This window comes from Microplitis mediator, chromosome 7 (genome assembly GCF_029852145.1).
Source record: "Microplitis mediator isolate UGA2020A chromosome 7, iyMicMedi2.1, whole genome shotgun sequence".
In the NCBI taxonomy this organism is placed as follows: Eukaryota; Metazoa; Arthropoda; class Insecta; order Hymenoptera; family Braconidae; genus Microplitis; species Microplitis mediator.
In genome coordinates, this window is record NC_079975.1 from 20,428,841 (window position 1) to 20,449,065 (window position 20,225).

General features: G+C 29.1%; 1 protein-coding gene and 1 long non-coding RNA gene across 2 annotated transcripts in view; one reads left to right on the plus strand and one right to left on the minus strand.

Annotated features, from left to right (window-relative positions):
- The window catches only part of LOC130670766 (semaphorin-5A-like), a 93,140-nt gene that overhangs the window by 32,177 nt on the left and 40,738 nt on the right, over positions 1–20,225 (minus strand). The gene's annotated exons all lie outside the window — the stretch shown is intronic.
- On the plus strand, positions 15,936–17,771 carry LOC130670769 (uncharacterized). The gene is made up of 3 exons (XR_008990424.1): positions 15,936–16,083; positions 16,170–16,668; positions 17,659–17,771. It is a non-coding gene; the product is annotated as an uncharacterized LOC130670769 (long non-coding RNA).

The window sequence follows — 20,225 nt, forward strand, 5'->3', positions numbered from 1 at the left end:
ATATTAATCGAGTTTTTTTTTATGTCTCGCAAGTTATTTTATATACTTTGACATCAACATTGAGTTCTTTCGGGTCTAATTAACGTCAAGGATTTCATCATAGTGAATTTTTTTTATACTTTATAAAATATTCTCATACACGAACCACATATATATGAATATATATATATATAGTTTGCAGAACGACTTGTAAGGAAATTCTGAAATTTTATTACTGCACGTGGGACTTATCTCGATTGCATGCTAAAGATTCTAGTTAATTTTTTATATATGTATATAAATATATATATATATATTAGCAGGTATATTACTCATAGGTTAATAATATTATCAATAATATCGATTATACTCAAGAATAATATCAAATCAATTAATCTTAATTTTTATATATAAATATATATGTATATATACATCTATATATTCTTATACTAATATTGATATTTTTTAGCATATAATTATAATTAATAATAGTAATATACAATTATGTTGTTACAAAACACTAAATTTTTTCTTGAAGCTAAAGAAAAAAAAATCTAATTATCTTAATTAAGTATAATTTATAAAATTTGAATGTATGATTTTTGATAAATGATAATAAATTTATCAGAATAAAATTTGATAACTGAATTCTCAAGGAAGCATTAATTACATAAACGGAATTAAAAATTTTGAAGTCACAAAATTTTTTCACACGATAAAGTTGAATCAACGTAAAAATAAATATTATTTTAATGTATATCACGTAGTATTTTTATTTGTTATCTTAAATTACTAGATATGAATGAAATACAAAAGATTTCGAGTGAAACAAACTTTTAAACTAAACATTGGATAAGATTAAAATAAGCGGATTGTTGTTGAAAGTGTAACTATTTTGAGTCAACGGTTTCTTGGGTGATATAGTATTTTATGTTATATATATACTGATATTTACCGGTGTACAAGTTATATTACACTCTGCTGTATTCCTCTTTAGACTACATAAACATATCATATATATGTATATACATGTATCTGACTGTGGTATCCAATCTAATCCAGAGAAGCTTCCCAGAAGTTTGATACGCCTCGTCAGCTCACTGAAAACCGAGAGGTTCCATCTAATCTCAAATGTATACGTACGCGAACTGTACAATCAAATATATAGGTGTATATCTGCCTGACAAGATAGATAGAAATGAAACGTAATATTACTTTAGATATACATAAGAGCTTACAAACTTGTGGTTAACATTCATATCAGCCAGTCCATTACTAAATCTGGTTACACTTCTAAATACCCAAGACAAAATATCTCCGGCGAAATTTGACACATGTCATATGATTTTTTTAATAGAGATCGTTCATTCGGGAACACGCACACAAAAAAAATATTCTCGATTGAAGGTAAATATTCTTGATTCAAGAAAATTTTTTTGGAGACCTAAATTTTCTCAGATAAAGTAGAAATCTTCTCCAACCAAGACGAATTCTCTTGGCTCAAGAAAATCTTGACTTGGTTCCCGAAAACGTTTGTCTTCAAAAATATTTTCTTGACTCAAGATATCCGTTTTTTCTGTGCGTAGGTCTTACCCAATTGGAGACCTAAAGGAATTACCTGATCGGGCCCCGTTTCTGCGTCAATTGGGTCATTAGTGGGTGCACTTAAAAATTTCTAGTCAGGTACACAGTTAGAAATTTTGTGTATTTGCGTTAAAAAATTATTTGGTTAAATTTTTTGTGTTGATTTTTAACACAGAAATCTGTTAATTAAACACAAACCGTTTGTGTTATTTTACTTTAACAGATTTTTTATGTTAAATGATTGGAAAATCTAGAATGTAACACATTTCTTGTGTTATTCGAAAATTAACACAAAATTTGTGTTGTTTGACTAAACGTTTCCGCGCGATTCTTCATTACTATAACCAAGCAAAGCATTGTAGCAGCATTGTCTGCAGGGAAATTTGGATTATAATTTATTTACAATTAAATATATACATTTTACAATCAAATTTAGATAACTTTTATACCTTTTTGACCTGGTTCAATTGTTCGCTAAATTGACATAAGCTCTACTAAGGGTAGATCAGTATACTTGAGTTGGTTAGGTTATGTGCTTATGTTTATTAGTTGATTTTAACACGAAAAGTGTGTTAAATTTACACAAATTTTCTGTCGAAAGAACAAATTTTCTGTGTTCAATTTTATTTAACATAAAATTTGTGTTAAAGATCAACACAAACACAATGTGTTGAATTAATACAAAAATTTGTGTAGACCGTTTGCAACACACGATCTGTGTTGAATTTAACACAAAATTTCTAACTGTGTATTAATCGTATCAATATTCACCCGGGTAGAGATATTTGACCGAAATCACACCGAAACTATAGAATTTTATCCAACGAGACCCAAATTCAGTCGAAATTTTATTATCCTTAACAAACAGACCGAAAATTGGCCGATAATTAACTCGGTCTATTGTAGAATTTTTAAGGCCCAATTTAGAGACAAAATTTTATTTATTATGTTGGCTTGAAATTTTTTTACCCGGATACTGTCAACCTTAGAATCAAAATTCGCGCTCTTTTCATATATTTTTTAAAAAACTTAATAAAAAAAAAAATATATATATATATATATATATATATATATAAGGATGTATATTATTGTGTATATTTTTTAAAACACGAAATTTCACGGAGAGATGAAATAAAAATTTTTTTGTTACACAGATAATTAAATAAAAAGAAACAATAAATAGAAGTGATAAAAAATAAACAAATATAAAAGTAATGACGTTTACACACGTAAGCTGGATAACAACGGTCGGATGAGTGAGCAACAAAATATGGCGTTAGTATCAAGTTACAAACTCACGGTAAAAAAATTTTTTTATTCAAATTTTAAAAATAAATAAAAGCTGTTTGTCAGGATTATTGATTGCCCACATCCACATCCACATATGCATCTTTATGAATGTCCACAAACACATATATATTTACTGCTATAAAAAATATATTATTTAGATATTACACATATTTTTACATACATAATATCTCAAAGTGTTACATAGAAAGAAACGTCCTTTCAATCGTCCTTGCATAACATTCCAAGGATAACTTACACTCATTTATGTCGACTCATCCCGCTATTTTTTTTTTCCAATTAAAAAATTTTTTCCATTACAATAAAACTTTTTTTTAATTAATAAATTTTTTTTACCCTCACATTTATTCCAGTATCGCAGATACGCCACCTGAGTTTTCCTTATTCCTCAATTATTATACAGATAATGATAATAATAATTTTCTTAAAACAATTTTAATGGGAAAAAAGTAAAAAAAAGAGGCGGGTAATTTGTATCAAGTTGAGTAAGGCAACAGCTAATTGGTGTAAGAGTCGTCGTCCTCACGTTAAATTCAAGGGGCCAGATAGAAGTATATATATATATATATAGTAAGAGCGATAAAGCATCAACAGAGAACTCTTATATACATTAACGTCCTGGAGGCAAAGAGGATGAATCGAATGAGCAATCATGTGCTCTCTCTTCTTATTCTCTGTTGATCTCAACTGCAGAGAGTCCCCAAGAGAAGACTTTTGCTCTTGAGAAACTCCGATTTATACCTTATTCGCAAGGACGTCCGTTTATTCTACTTCTGCTTTACTTTCCAAGTGCATCTTTGCACACACATACATACATACACACATATATACATATATATTCATCTTTATTTCTCATCTGATTCTTTCCTTTAGGCGTTTTCACATCTTTTATATAGTGGCATCTCTTCCTTTTATATCTTTACTTTTTTCTTGTTCATCTTCTTCGTCTTGATCTTGGTCTTATTCTTAAACTAAAAATTTTTTTTTGTTTTTATGCACGCAACCGACTCCCTTATATGCCCGAGATAGTGCAGTTTTTATTTTTATTTTTTTATCGCAGTCTCTCTCAGTCTTCAGTTGAAGGAGCCTTCGGTGAAGGAGCGAATGAACGATTCTGCAGAGGCAGTCGGTGCATATAAGTATGCGTCGGATACGGGCCCAGTTAGCATAACCTGATCCAGCAAGACCCTCTGGGCACTGGTTTTATTTTAATGTTTTTTAGTTAAGAAGTCGATGCTTGCACTTCTGTCTATGCTTCAATATCCGCGAGAATGGAGCAGAGATTGACGAGTTATGATGTGCTGTAGGTTGGGGTTTTTCATTTTTTTTAATTTACTGACGGTTTTTTTTTCATGCGTTAATAGTTTAAGTCAATAGAGGGAGGTTTGAAATAAATTTTTGTTTGATGGCTTTGCCGGAGGGTAAGCGATTGCTTGACAAGGACGAAGTTTTTTAAAGAAACTGAGCTACAGAAGCTGGTTTTTTTAAAAATTATATTTGTTAATAACTTAATGGGGGTAATTAAAATTTGATTTATTGTTTTTTAAGTGAAGTAGAAAATTTTTTTTTTTGGCGCGAGTAAAAAATAGTTATTAATTTAAATTGAAAATTAGATGGATGTTTTAATGTTATTCTTATTTTTTATTTCCATTGAAAAATTTTCAAAATTTTGCTAGAGCGAAAAATTACGTCTTTTTTTGAAAAATTAAATTATTTAATTCTTGGACAAAAGTAAATTTTGATTCAAAGCTTGATCTGTAATTTTGAAAAAAAAATTTACTCCAAAATTATTTCGTTTTGAAAATTATGACCTCAAATGTTCGAAAAATTTTTTTGGAAAAATTAAATTAATTAATTCGCGGGTAAAAATACAAAATTTCGATTCAAACCTCGATCTTTAATTTTGAAAAAAAATTTTACTCCAAAATTATTTCGTTTTGAAAATTATGACCTCGAATGTTCGAAAAATTTTTTTGGAAAAATTAAATTAATTAATTCGCGGGTAAAAATACAAAATTTCGATTCAAACCTCGATCTTCAATTTTGAAAAAAAATTTTACTCCAAAATTATTTCGTTTTGAAAATTATGACCTCGAATGTTAAAAGTATTTTTTTGGAAAAATTAAATTCATTAATTCTCGGGCAAAAATACAAAATTTTGATTCAAACCTCGATCTTTAATTTTGAAAAAAAATTTTACTCCAAAATTATTTCGTTTTGAAAATTATGACCTCGAATGTTAAAAGTATTTTTTTGGAAAAATTAAATTCATTAATTCTCGGGCAAAAATACAAAATTTTGATTCAAACCTCGATCTTTAATTTTGAAAAAAAATTTTACTCCAAAATTATCTCGTATCAAAAATTATGACCTCGAATGTTAAAAGTATTTTTTTGGAAAAATTAAATTCATTAATTCTCGGGCAAAAATACAAAATTTTGATTCAAACCTCGATCTTTAATTTTGAAAAAAAATTTTACTCCAAAATTATCTCGTATCAAAAATTATGACCTCGAATGTTAAAAGTATTTTTTTGGAAAAATTAAATTCATTAATTCTCGGGCAAAAATACAAAATTTTGATTCAAACCTCGATCTTTAATTTTGAAAAAAAATTTTACTCCAAAATTATCTCGTTTCAAAACTTATGACCTCGAATTTTCCGAAAATATTTTGAATTCTGAGTTTTATTCTGTCACAGGACCTCCCCAGTAAATTTCCACTTTTTCAAGCTCTCGAAAAATAAAAAAAAAAATGAAATTTCAAAAGTTTGAAAGCCGGAATTTAGACTATGGATAACAAACTCGACATAATTATTCATCTTTTTAATACAAAATAATCCCAGCATTAAAATCAAACCGCTTGAGCAAAAAAAAACGTATTAAATAAGTAATCTTAACGATCTCTAAACCTGTCACGGTGATTCAAAGGGATAATCCTCTTTGACCTCGGGCACAACTCTTAGATCAGCGTCTCTTCCTCCTCTCTTCCTGTGCTATAACTTCTTAGACATATTGCCATCGTAAAAAAATCATAACCACCAATTTTATGCCCACATCGATTATATTTTTAATTTTTTATTTTATTCCCAACACTTGAGAGTGAAAAACATTTTCAATTCCCGCCAAAAAAAAAAATATTAAAAATTGCATAATTTATTTAAATAATTGAGTGCAGAAAATTTACCGCGTAATCTCTCAAAAAAATCGAATCGATAGAAAAAATAAAAAAAAAATAAAACTGATTTCTAGAAATTAATCGCGACTGCATCGAATAATAAGAAGAAGCCGGCGACATGGAACTGCAGTAGACATAAAACTAGAGAACCATGTAAGTGAAGTCTAATATAAGAAAGGAATCGAATGGAAGCAAAAGCTGGAGTCTTATAAAATAAAAATATAATTTACTGAGACTGAGTATTGAGTACAGAGACCCGAGAATAAAGTGCAGGCTAGTTTAAACAAAATAAATAAAAGACTAATAAAATAAAAGACCTACAGGTCTGTATGCTGGGCAAAAAATCGGTACGTGAAGTAACGCAGTCATTGATCACGACGCCATCCCCGGAGACCGGAGTCTAAAAGTCGTTTGCTGGTGAGTTCGATCGGCGACCAAAGCCGTTTATCTTGAACACGCGAGCTGCGAACTAAACATTTGATTTAGTTCTTGGCAATTTTTCTTTTTATTTTTTCCTGCTTTGCTTTTAGAGAAAAGCTGGGAGTTGAGTATGAGGTGATTGTCTTTAAGTAGAGAAGGGAAGAGGACAATCTGGGTCGGGGTGGGCTAGGACCGGGTGGTAAAGCTTAAGATAGCTTTGTAACTAATCTTTGATCGTTGTAGTGAAGATCTTAATGGAGGACAATGGCAATAGTGGAAAGTGTAATGGTAATTTTCGGGTTCAATGGGGCTTTGATTTAAGACGATCCTTAGTGGAGGATTAACATCTATTACACTTTATTCTATTGACCGTTTACTTTATACATATACATATTTTTTACTTCCCGCTAAGAAAATTGAAAATTTTCAAAAATTCGGGAAGTTATTGGTTTCGGTCCGATTTGCAAAAACCAAATTTCTATCAGATTTTGACGTTTTGAGGTTCTAGGAAGCTATCCTGACTAATTTCACGATGATGTCCGAGTGTATGTATGTGTGTACGTACGTACGTATGTATGTATGTAAAAATTCATAACTCTTGAACGGATGAACCGATTTTGATCTTTGACGTGTCATTCGATGCGGCTTGTTAATATCTTGGAGCTGTAAAAATTTAAGCTTAATCGGTAGGGTGCGTTCAGAGATATTTCAAGAATAAAATTTTTTCAAAAATGTTTTATTTGGATAACTTTTAATTTGCTCGATGGATTGATTCCAAAATCTAACCAGCTCTAAAACTTTGTAAGCCGCGTCGAATGCCACCAAAAAAAATCAAAATCGGTTATTCATCCGTTCAAGAGAAACCGTTGACGAAAGAATTCAAAAAATTTTTTTTTTGGTTTTTTCAAATTTCTCAAAAACTACGGGATAAATCAATGTTAAAATTTGATCAGCTTTAGAACTTGATAAAACACGTCGATTGCCGCCTCAACCATCAAAATCGGTTAATTCGTTCGCGAGATATCGTGAGAGAAAGAAATGCTAAGAAATGGTTTTTTTCAAAACAATGGCATACAAAAGTATTTTCGAGCTCGAAAATGTATTCTCAATAATGTTTTCAAGCTCAAGCGGGAAGTTTCGGGGCTGGCCCACAGGGTCAACCGATAGACCGATTTTTTTTAATATAGATGGTTTAGTTTTTTAATTAAAAATTTATGGGGTATCGGTTAAATTTCTCTAAATATGTATTTCATGTGTGGGTAAAATTTTTGTCATTTTTTTTTTAGCCCTTAATCGCGTACTCGTTATAACTAAATTAATTTTTAGTAATCTAATGTGGCCGGTAATTAATTTTAAAGAAAAAAAGAATTCAAAATTTTTTTTTATACTACTGCTCTAAAATTGCGACATAGATGATATTAAAATTAAGAACTGACGTGTAGACCAGCATTTTAAATTAATAAAAAAAATGATTTTGGAAATTTATTGAACTTCCCATTTTACCCAAAAATGAAAAAAAAATGTTATCTTAATTTTCGTTAAATATAAGTGGCAATTACCAAATTCCATGTTTCAAAATTTCATAAATTTTAATTCCCATTTGAGAAAATTATTTTTAAATTTTAATACTTGCATACAAATCCGATACGGACACAGTAAAAATATTTTAATTTCCCTTTTAAAATTAAAATCCCAAAGTAATTACCGAAAAATGTCACTCTCAATTCTCATTAATTAATACGAAAAAAAAAAAAATTAAAAAAAAATGGTGGGCACTGAAATCGCGTGATACCTGCGGTATTAGTTCAGCAACCTCGAATTTCTCCCACCTCGATTTCTTTTTACACTTGATCCATTTTATCCATTTAATTTCATTCCATTACATTTTATTATATTTTATTTTATAAAATATACGAACCCATTTTTTTTTCCTTACTCTTTTCTTCTTTTATTCATTATCATCTCTATGGTCAGCGTACAGAGAACACTTGGTGAGTAGTGAGTAGAGGATAGTGTGTAGTGCGTGACGCTAATGATCGTCTTCAAGATCACGCGCCTCTTTGCATTCACCAGGATTCTTAATTTTATTTTCATCTTTGTCATTATTATTATTATCGTCATCATCAGCATCATCAGCGGCACCAGAACCGCCATCGTCATCATTATCATTATTATTTTTTCACCTCGCTACTAAACATCCAAAGCCCTCTTCCTCATCCGATTACAGTCACATGCTTCGTTTATCCTGTCTAAAGTCTACAGGTGTCAATAGACACTCTTACTCATACTCAACCTCATTTTTTATTATTTTTTCCTTTCATACGACGGCCTTGAGGTTCGATCACCTTCAGCCGGAAATTCATTTTTTTTACTTTTATATAATAATTTTTGTATTTTTTTTTTTCATACATTTCGTAATAAATCATTATATATTTGTATTGTTTAAAAAATTTATGTAGTTATCCTTGAGTAATTAAAAAAAAAATAATAATTTTTTTTTTTTTTTTACTAAGTATAAACTTCGTGAGCTTCTTTTAAAGGCGCGACAAATCTGCTTGCTTGCATTCGTCTCGGCATTTATTGAACAAAAAATCTCCGGCATCTCAATCACAATGCCTCTTAAATATATATGTCTATATACATATATATATATTTGAGGGTTTTAAATAATTCGTATTTATTAATCGAATTTTAAAATTTGATTCGAAATTTGGATCGAATAAATTGAATATTCGAATAACTCAAAAAATTTGAAGAATCCGTAAATTATTAAAGAAATATATGTATATATAATTTGTTATGTTTGCGGTAAAAATATCATTTTCGAAATTTGGTCCAAATATTACTTTAAATACACCATTTGAAAATATATATATTTTTTGAACATTAGTAGGAAATTATAATGATTTGATTCGATCATTATTTGTACAATCTATATATATGTATATATAGAGTTTTCCAAATAATTCATAATTATCAATCAAATTTAATATTTGATTCAAAATTTGGATCGAATCAATTCAATTTTCTAGTAACTCAAAAAATTTCATGTATCCGTAAATTATTAAAAAAAAATATATATACAGGGTGATCCAGAATTATAGTTTTACATCGGTGAAATTTAGATTGAGGAGTTAATTCTGCGCAGAAAGTTCCTGAACAACATTTCTTAATTTTGAATATTGTAGGAGTTATTAAATATTCAAAGTGGCCAATCAGAAATGACCTTTCTCATCGGTGGAAAACTAATTTTGGATCACCTTGTATAGGGAAAGGAGGGGGGGGGCAAAAGGGGGTAGGATAGGCAAAACGGGGTACCCCCAAAATTTTATATATTAAATGGTTTTTAAACATTCCAAAATCACTTTTGTAAATTTAATTGAGCGTTATTTTGAATTTTTTTTGTTAAACTTTTTCCAAAATAAATTTTCAGTTGAAAAATATTAATGACTTTTGTTTTATGATAAAAACTATCCAAACTTTTTCTTCTTTTGTATCCAATAATCATGTAAAATATAATTTTTCTTTATTACAAAAAAACTTAACTTAATCAAATTCATTTAAAATCTAGAAATAATTTTTTCTACCTTTTTTAGGGGGTACCCATTTTGCCGGCAAAAATAAAAATTTTTCTCAACGGTAACTGAAAATTTTTTCTATCTACTTTAAAAATCATTAAAAAAAAAAAATTTAGCGTATTTGAGTCCTCGAAAACTTGGTATTTCCTTAAGTACCCCCTTTTGCCCCTCCCTCCCTATATATATTTTGCTTCATACGCGGCAATAATTTAATATTCAAAATTTGTTCAAAACATAAATTTAAATACATAATTTGAAAATATATAAATTTTTTGAATATTAGTAAAAAATTATAATGATTCGATTTGATCATTATTCACACAATCCATATATATAGACATATATATTATACAAATAAATATATACGAGTGTATAAGCTATAAAAGTTTTCCTTACTGATCAATTGCAATAATACATATATGTATTTATGTCCGTATATATAAATAAAAAAAAAACAGAAATAAAGTAAGAAATATATTTCTTTGACGTATGCCTTCACATTAGGAACCACGGGGTCTTCGACCCGTCCAACATACGGTCACCCGCTTCTTGTGATACTCATGTACCTTTCGCTGTTGGTCTTGGTCTTGCTCTTGGTCCGTTCTCGCTACTATACTTTAAAGAATGCGTTTCACGTATACACTTGATCCTGATCGTTTTGTACCGACATGCAATGTCTCTCCATTCTTTATACTCGTGAAACATGAGATGAAATATTATTTACCTTTTTTTTCATGCACCTCAAGGACTATATTTTAAACTTAAATTTTATGGACTACTGGAGCAAGAGTGCAAATTTTCATACAAAACTTTTTTTTTCATATTCAAATAATTCATTAAAAAGGGAGACTCGACTCATTTTACCCCTTGACCCCCTCCCCCCTTACAAGTGAATCCATTCCCCCTTCGATACGAAATAGCAAAAATTAATTTTAGAAAAATTTCAAATATTTTTACAGACAAAAATTCCAATTAATTAATTAATTAATTAATTAATTAATTAATTATCAGGAGTTAAAAAAAAATTACAGGAAAATTTTTTTAAAAGAAAGTAATGACTGAGAATTTTATTAAACACTAGAGTTAATTTGTTGTAGCAAATAAAAAAAAGTCCATAAATTTGAACTCGACGACCGCCGGGAATCGGGAGGATCCTTTTCTCATAAACTGACACGATAATTGGATCAGCTAATTACTGAGATTCGGTGGATCTTCTCGGTATTACAAACCCAGCAGAAGCAGAATAGGAAGGAGCCTAAACTCGAAAAACTATTTTACGATAACTGGTCCTCGGAAATAAAACCGAGTCTCCTCTGAATTTTACTAGCTCAGCATATCTGTCCAATTTCCTGAGATGCGATAATTGGTCGACGTTAAAATAAAAGAAAAAAAAAATTTAATTACTAGACTCTCTTAATCTGGAGAATTATTTTTGCCTTAACAGATCGAGGTTAAATATATATTTTTTTTCGATATTTTTTATCGACGTCTTGTATAAATATAAAGTAATAAAAATAAATGTATATAAATAAAAGGTAAATGTAATAAAGAGAAAATAAATGTTGGCAGCTTTCACAGTACAGTGAGTGAAAAAAATTGAAGGCATTATTGAAACGCATGGGGAATTGTTTCTTCATTGACTGTCTGGCGCCTTTAGGATTCTCAGAGACGTACATAAGACCGGATTCAGATATAATTGGATCAGATAATTATTATGTCGTTGTTTTATCAACAAATAGCGAGCATTTAAATTATTTTTACTCCACGTAATTTACTTTAACATAAATATGATTATAAATATTTATGGTATTTTAATAAAATATAATTTTTTTATTTTCTTAAGCTTCATTTACTCAATATATGAAACACTTATTGATATCATTTATAAATTTATTCATTATTTCTAATTATTAAAAATTACACAGCCCGTAATTTCGAAATTTGGTCCTCGAGAGGCTCGGAATTGGGTCTAGTCTAATTTAGATCAGACATCTAATTTTTTATTAATTGGATCTATATATAGATCTGTGATCTATATATCATATAAAAAAAAAAAACTGTAAAATTATGAAAAAGTAAAAATACAAAATTTCGATTTTTCAAGGAATTTTGGAAACTGGTAAACAAAATTGGATCTAATGGAATCTCTCTGAGCAGATGTCACTAGATCTATTAGTACACGGAGAGAAATGTATCGTAAATACTCCTATTGCGATAAAAAAGTTTAGTAAATATTACTTTGCTATCTAGTACTAAGTCCACGAAAAAAATAAGCATCTAAAATTTTACTATATTGTATGGTGAGATTTACGTTACGGATAGGAAGGGCTCCTGTGTTGTCAAGATATTATTTTCAAGTAAAGTTTATTTTGCTTTATGTAGATTTACCGTCCCTGTATGAGAGTAGTTTCGTAAACAGCACGGTAAGAATTACTGTGCTGAGTAGCTGCTATATCTCTCTGCAGTGACGCCAGCGCTGCTAAGCAGTCATAAGTCATAGCCATGGCGGTGAATTACTCAAGACAATTCTTCGACGATACCCCTCACTTTTTCAAAATTTTTAATGATCATGAATTATTATAACTATTTTAGAAACTTCATTTATTAATTAAAAAAAAAAATCGAGCAATAATTTAAAAAATAAAAACATAATTATAAATTCACCGGGATATACATTTTGAAAAAATTACTTATAGTTTTTTTACGTTCTCTGTTTAACAAAATTCGTTAAATAAATTTCAGTAAAATCTTCATGTCAAGATAATAAGTCGAAATGTCAAATTTTTAAGGCTACGATTTTTTTATTAAATTTCGTGAAAAAGGTGATTCGAAATAACTGTGAGTTATTTTTTTAAAATCTATATATCCTGACGAGATTGTAAATATCTTGCCTTTTTTTTAATTAATGTTTTAATTTCTTAGTTAAAATTAATACAGTTATTAGGTTACGAGTATTATGATTTATTACTCAATAAAATAAAACTTACAACTTATCACAACAGACACGGATACTTTTTTAAATGTTCATATACTCTAGAGCAGCACAGTAATATTTACTGTGCTCGTACAGACATTTTCACAGTACATTCGAAGCGCCATCAACACACAAATTTTCATTACTATACCGCATAGGAATTATTACTAGGCTGTTTAAGGTACATCACCAATACTGTTTTCATCGCAATAGGAATATTTACAGTACATTTCTCTCCGGGTAGTAATCTAGATCTAAATTTAAAAAATTAGATCTTTGTTGATTGCATAAGATCTTGTGAGATCTAAATTTTTTTCTGTGAGTACACTGTTAGAAGTATTTATTTGAGCCAAATAAGATTTATTAATAGTTAATAAATGATTTATTAAATGAGATTTATTTGAGCCAAATAAGCCATTTCTTAATAGTTAATAAATGGCTTATTTGAATAGAAAGAAATGACACATGAAGTTCAGGTTATAACTTTGAATGGAATGAGTGTGATTGTTAGTAAAAATTTATTATAATATTTCATTTTTTTATATCTTTTGTATAATAATTTTTATCTTCAATTAACATTAATTGTGTGCATTATTTTCTTTAAAAAAATAAAATTAAACAGTCCTATAAATTATTTGTCATAACCTTACTTAATTAACATCACGTGTCATTTCTTTCTATTCAAATAAGCCATTTATTAACTATTAAGAAATGGCTTATTTGGCCCAAATAAATCTCATTTAATAAATCATTTATTAACTATTAACAAATATTTATTTGGCTCAAATAAATACTTCTAACAGTGTATAGAGAACATATTTATGAATATGAGTTGGTATGTTTACTACGGGATTTTTTTTAATGGCGTTGACTTGTTTCAATGAGATTTTGGAATGAAATTGATATCCTTCGCCATTTGTAGGATGTATGTAGACAAGATAAACCCAATAATTCGAAATTAATTGACCCAATTCCTTTGGCATTGACTTGAGAACTCTCTATAGTAAATCCCTATGACAGATTATTGGAATTTTTGGTCGATAGTAATTTGTTATTTAATTAAAAAGTTATAATATAAATTAATTGTGGTCTTATTTTTTACTGAATAATAAATATAATATACTAGCCCTTAATTAAATTTTTTTAACGATAACTTTTCAATGAATGGTGAATTTTTAAAAATTTTAACTTTTTTTACCTGCATCAAAACTCGTAATTTCAATGCCTATTTAGCAGCGACCAAACATCAATTTCAGACCAATACAAATAATCGGATTAAAAGTAATAAATTTACTCCTTAGGGACGAAGTTGTCTTGTTTCTGCTAAATTAGTTTCTGACTTAATTCCAACTCCGTTAGAAAGCCATTTATTTATCGTTACTATTAAATTTATATGCGCGCTATTGGTCTTGAATTATCAACGAGTCAAACTTTAACTCATCAGATAACAATAAAATTTCAGTTGATACAATTAAAATTTAATTAAATTGTCCATGAAATTTTATTTTTGCCCAAACGCATCCTTCGTTCTCCCAAAAATATTTTTGATTTTAATTCATAATACAAAAATTTCTGGGGACAAGTAAAAATTTCTTGGGGTGAGTGAATAGTTTTTGCCCCTAGTAATTTTTTTTTCTGTGCATACTCATATTTACTATGTATTAAAAACAATAAAAATTGATCCCCCGTACAAAGTTTGGAAATCGGCCCTAGATCGGGCCATCACTAGGCCAAGAATTTCGATTAATGGCTCAGCAATGGAAATTTTTATTGGCCGATAAACCGGCTTATAGTCGAATGATAACCTCGGCCCATTAATGGCACTCGACTATCGGCCGATTAATAGCAGCCAGCAATCGGCCAAGCAAGCAAATAAATGTAATATTATTAACCTAATAGAGTTTGTGATCATTAACGTTCAAACTATTTAAGTAAGGTAAATGATGTAAAAAAAACTCGGTGGAAATTCTGCCGGAATCCGGGCGCGAACTGCCGTCCTTCTGATAGCTGGGTCTGAATGGTAGCTACTGGCCGAATCTACTAATGTTGAATTGATAGTCTTATATGATCTACTTATTAATTCTACTACAACCACTTGGTTTTATAAAATCTACAGAGCAATTTAATTAATATTTTAAATTATTTAGAAAAAAAAAGTTGTAAATAACTGTGATCGAAAAATTAAAATATTTATTAATTAAAAATTAGTTTAATTCAAATATAAATAACTATTAATTAAAGCAAACTACAATAACAAGTTATTTGAATAATTAATAATTGATTAGTAGATTTTTTCATTTAACAAGAATCAATCAGGGACTACTGACTAACCAACAGTAGCCCAACGTTGCGAACCGATAATCAGCCATTCATAAGTAGCCGTTCATTGGCCAGCCATCGGCAGCGTCGTATGTCTGGCGTTTCCTTTAAAGGGATTACGGGAAGTCATATTCTGATATGAAACCAGCAATGCCATTACATATACATTCAAAAATTTTAATAAAAATTCATTTCGATTTGACTACGCTATCTTGATAAAAAATTAAATAGCTGCTGGTAATTAACCAGGTTTGGGCCATTACGAATTGTCAATGCATGGCCGAGCGATGGCAGTCAGACATCGGCCAATCTACGGCATTTTTTCCATTAACGGCGACTTTGTATGGGACCTTTGTCTCATGAAACTTAAATATTTCCTCAGAAAACAAATTTTCAAAGCTAACTATCAAACGTTGACTGCTTTTTTTATAAAATTTTTAATTTTCTGCATCGTTAAAAAAAAAACAAAGAACAAAAATATCATTTGAAAAAACATAACTCGAATACTGTGATAATATACTTTGAAGAAGGTCGTCGCGAATACTTAAACTGCAGTTGCAAAAATATAAACACTGATTGTCACTCGATAAAAAGCGCAATAAATCTTTTGAAAACCAGAACTGAATCATTGTTTATTTATTTAACGATATAAGCAACGATATAAATGCCCGACAATTATCAAAATTGCTTACAAAGAGTCTTGACAGTATTGTGAAATTTTTTTTTTTAGCTGAATTTCATTACTGTAAGTAGTGTTCATCAGAAAAATGTTTTTTGTTGTAATTTATGACCAATTTATATTTATTTAATTTTTAAAAATGATCTGTGCAGAAAAAAATCAAAATGCGTTTGGCAGTTGTGTGTCTGCTGGTAATTTTTGTGGTTTGTGTGGCAGCTAAGAGTCATCATCATAAAAAAAAAAAAACAAGCGATACTGCTCTCGCTAATGTGCATAATCATACAAAGAAAAAACACGGAACCAAAGGTAGCGTCAAGTCAACAAATAAAGCTCAAAACGAAATCCAAAGTAAAGTACATGACGCTGGCGATAGTGGTGTGAATCGATCTTCGAGTTCGTCCTCTCAATCTTCTAAAAGTAGTTCTTCAGTAGACAAAAATGGTAACATTGTAACGGATAGATCGACTGTTGGTAAAATTATGACCGACGTAACAGGGGATGGCACAGCTGGTGCAGAAACAAAGGGTACTGCTGATGGAAAAGCTACAAATAATGAAGGTGGAGAAGCTTCTGGTGGCATTGCACAAAGTGGTAAAAGCCTTACAGCATAAGTGGATGGAAGTCGTGTTTCTGGAGACGATCTGGTCAAAAGTAAGCTGTGTTCAAAAATATTCATTATGATTGAAGGGAAGGGCGGCAAAATGGGACTAAGTGGGTAATACGGCCCGAGTCAAAAAACAAATTTGGATTTAAGTCTCATAGTTCTCAATGAATTTTTTGAGGATCAATTTAGAATTTGAAAATTGACATCAGTATAGAAAGCTATCCTAGGTTAGTCTTCAAAGTAGTAGTTACGACCAATTTTACCACTTTGAGGACTAAATTGGAATAACATGATCTGAATTAGAGCCTCAAAATACTCAAAACGTGCAGGAATAATTTTATCCGCATTTGAACCTCAAAAGTCTTATTCGACGTATTCTCTCCCTTTCCTTTTCTATCTAAAATTTTTCAAACTCTGAAGTATGACTTTTCATTCGTTGAGAATTTTGAGGTCTTAGTTATAATTTAAAATCGATAAATTATTTGCATTTAGACCTCATAGTTCTCATATAGAATTTTGAGTACTAGAGTTACTTTCTGGGCGGCAAATAAAACATCAAAGGAATTGAAGCTTTTGAGGACTAAACTAGAATTTGTTTTTTGACTCGGGGGAAAACCCCAAAAATTTGATACAAAAGATTTTTTCCAAAATTGATCTTAATCGTCATTTTCCATGTCCAGAATTGGTTCAAAAAATTTCGTGACAGTAAACTTGAAAATTTGAGACAATTCTGAACTTTGAGGTGATTTTTGGAACTTGAAATAAATTAAAGAGTGAGAAAATTTCAATTTCTAAACCTCGTTCTTGGAAAATTCTTATAAAAAGTCAAAGTCCGAAAGGGAAAAGTGAATTTTTGATGACAAATAGAAAATGTTCAGTTATTTCAGATAGAAGTCAAAAAAATTAAATCCATTATTTCCTGCCTGTACCGTTTTGCCTCTCTTTCCATAAATTAAAAGTTAAATATATTTACTTTTAAGATAAAAGTAAATATATAAGTGATAAATATTTTTTAATTCATTGTTTTTATACCGTAGGTCATAATTTGAACTTTTGATCCCAGGCTACGAAGGAGGCTGCGAAAACTATTTAATTAATTTATGTAATTGATCTCATTGAACAGTTAAATAAATAAAAATTTTATATTACATATCATTCACATATTTTTTTAGTACTTATAATTTTCTGCTGTGAAAATTTTATTTTTTAAATAAACAACTTTAAGTTAAATGCAGACTTTGTTATTTAATGGATGAAAAATCATTTATTGGCGCAGAAAATCTCGAAGTTTTCATAATTCGGAATATAATTTTGAAAACGCGACTTTTATCACATCAAGTGTTAACGCAAACTATTTTTCAAATAAAAATCCGTACAAATAAAGTGAAAGCGTCGCAAGTTTGGATGAAAACATTTTCAAAAATAAATTCCTTAAGAATTTTCAAAAACATCGCGGTAAATTTGAATTTAAAAAAATCGTATTTTGTTAAAAGTCTAAATTATTAAAAAGATTAAATAATTATGAAAAAATTTTTTAATAGAAGCCTTTTTTTATTATTCTCCTCATGATAAAGCGATCAAATAACTTGTTATTGTTAGAACCCGTGGTGCCATTAAAGTGTTCTTTATTAACACTTAAAAGAAACAAAAGAAAATAAAAATAAAAATATATGAGGGTATCTCGAAGCAAGGCTTGAATTTTTTTTTAAAAACATTAATAAAAAAAAATTTAACATCTCAATAACTCTCATTTGTTAATCCTCGTTGTAAAAAACACGTGTAAATTTTTTAACAAATTTATTGTTATATATATTTTTTTCTTTAATAAAAACGTTTTTTTATCGATAAAATAGGCCATAAAATTCGTGTTATAAAAAAGTTATTCACACAATATCCATATATTCATATATTGAGTCTCGAATAGAAGTTGAATGCCTTATATATATATGAGAAAACAAGACACAACAGTCCATTTCTGAATGAAAGAACATAAAGGGTTGATTTGATGGTGATTTTATAGTGCTGACTTGACGGTAAAATTTTCTGTACACAGCAGTCGTGAGACGAAACTCAAATAAGCCCCTTGAATATTTTTTTTTTTTTTTAAACACAAAAGTAGACAGCCCATAAAAGTTAGTCCTTGGAGTGACTTAACCCATACTCAATTCCATTACTTCTTGTTTTACTGTTAAAAAATTAAAGAAAAAAAAAAAACAATAACATAAAAAAATTAATTTAAACTTGTAACAACTCTGTTAGTAGTGTACATAACAGAACGTCCATTAATCTTACGGTATAATTTTCTTTGGAAATTATCATTACTTCCGGCACGCGAAAAGTTTTCTATATATATATTTGCTGCTAATTTATTCTTTTAATTCCATGTGAGATAAAGTAATGAGTTATCATCACGTACATTCTATTACACAATTTTTTTTTGTGCATTGTTATTGCAATTTAGAAAAATATATATGCACATATGTATGTAAAATATAATTTTCTGATGTGTCTTTAATATTCGTATTTATACGCACGCGAATATTCACTCACGGGTCGTTATTATTAATTTTTTTTTTTTTTTGTAATGTCGTCAATGGCTGCCTTAGGGGTAGTAAGTTTGTATTGACGTAATTTGTAATTATTTTAATTTTAAATCATTTTAAAATTATACCATTATACGTCTAGTAGCTTAAAAAAATAAATATGAGGGATTTATAATTTCTGGTAGCAATTTATCCTGAAAATATTCATTTTTAAATTTAAAAAAAATGCGCGGGTGATTGGCTATAAAATAATTGTAATTTATTTTGATTGAGTTTAATTATCTAACTTTAAGTATCGGCCTTTAAGTATAAAATCCTGAGGTGCATAAAATAATTGATAAATTAAAAAATAAATAAATAAGTAAGTCGTTAAATAAAATCTACAACATGTTGCACCACACAAGAAATAACAACTAACATAAGTACTCGGAAAGCGAATAAAGAAATTTATAATATATATTTATCTACAGATAAATATATGAAGGTTCATGTATGTGTGTGTGTGTGAGAGAAGTGAACGTAACATTACGTAGTGGAATCGTCAGAAGAACTTTCAGCCACCCAATCACAACGTGAGAGGCGCGTGCCGTCAATTTGCCCACGCGATATATATTCATTCTTGTATTATTTTATCATAAAAAATCAATCTGTTTATATGTACATGAGGTGACTGTACGACTTTTCTATGTATAGATATTTTTTTAATAATTTTTTAAAAATGAAATTTTGAATTTCTTTTTGGGCTGTGCGAATAGTTCGTAGTTACGAATTATTCGAAGCGAATCGAATCGAATGATTCGATTTTAATTTCGAATCCAATGATTTGAATTTTCAGATAATTCGAATTTTTGGAATTGTCCGTAAACTTTTGAATAATGCAAATTTTTGGAATTATCCGTAAATTTTCGAGTTATTCATAATTTTGGATTTATCCGTGAACTTATGAATATTTAAATTTTTGGAATTATCCGTAAACTTTTGAATAATTCAAATTTTTGGAATTATCCGTAAATTTTCGAGTTATTCATAATTTTGGATTTATCCGTGAACTTATGAATAGT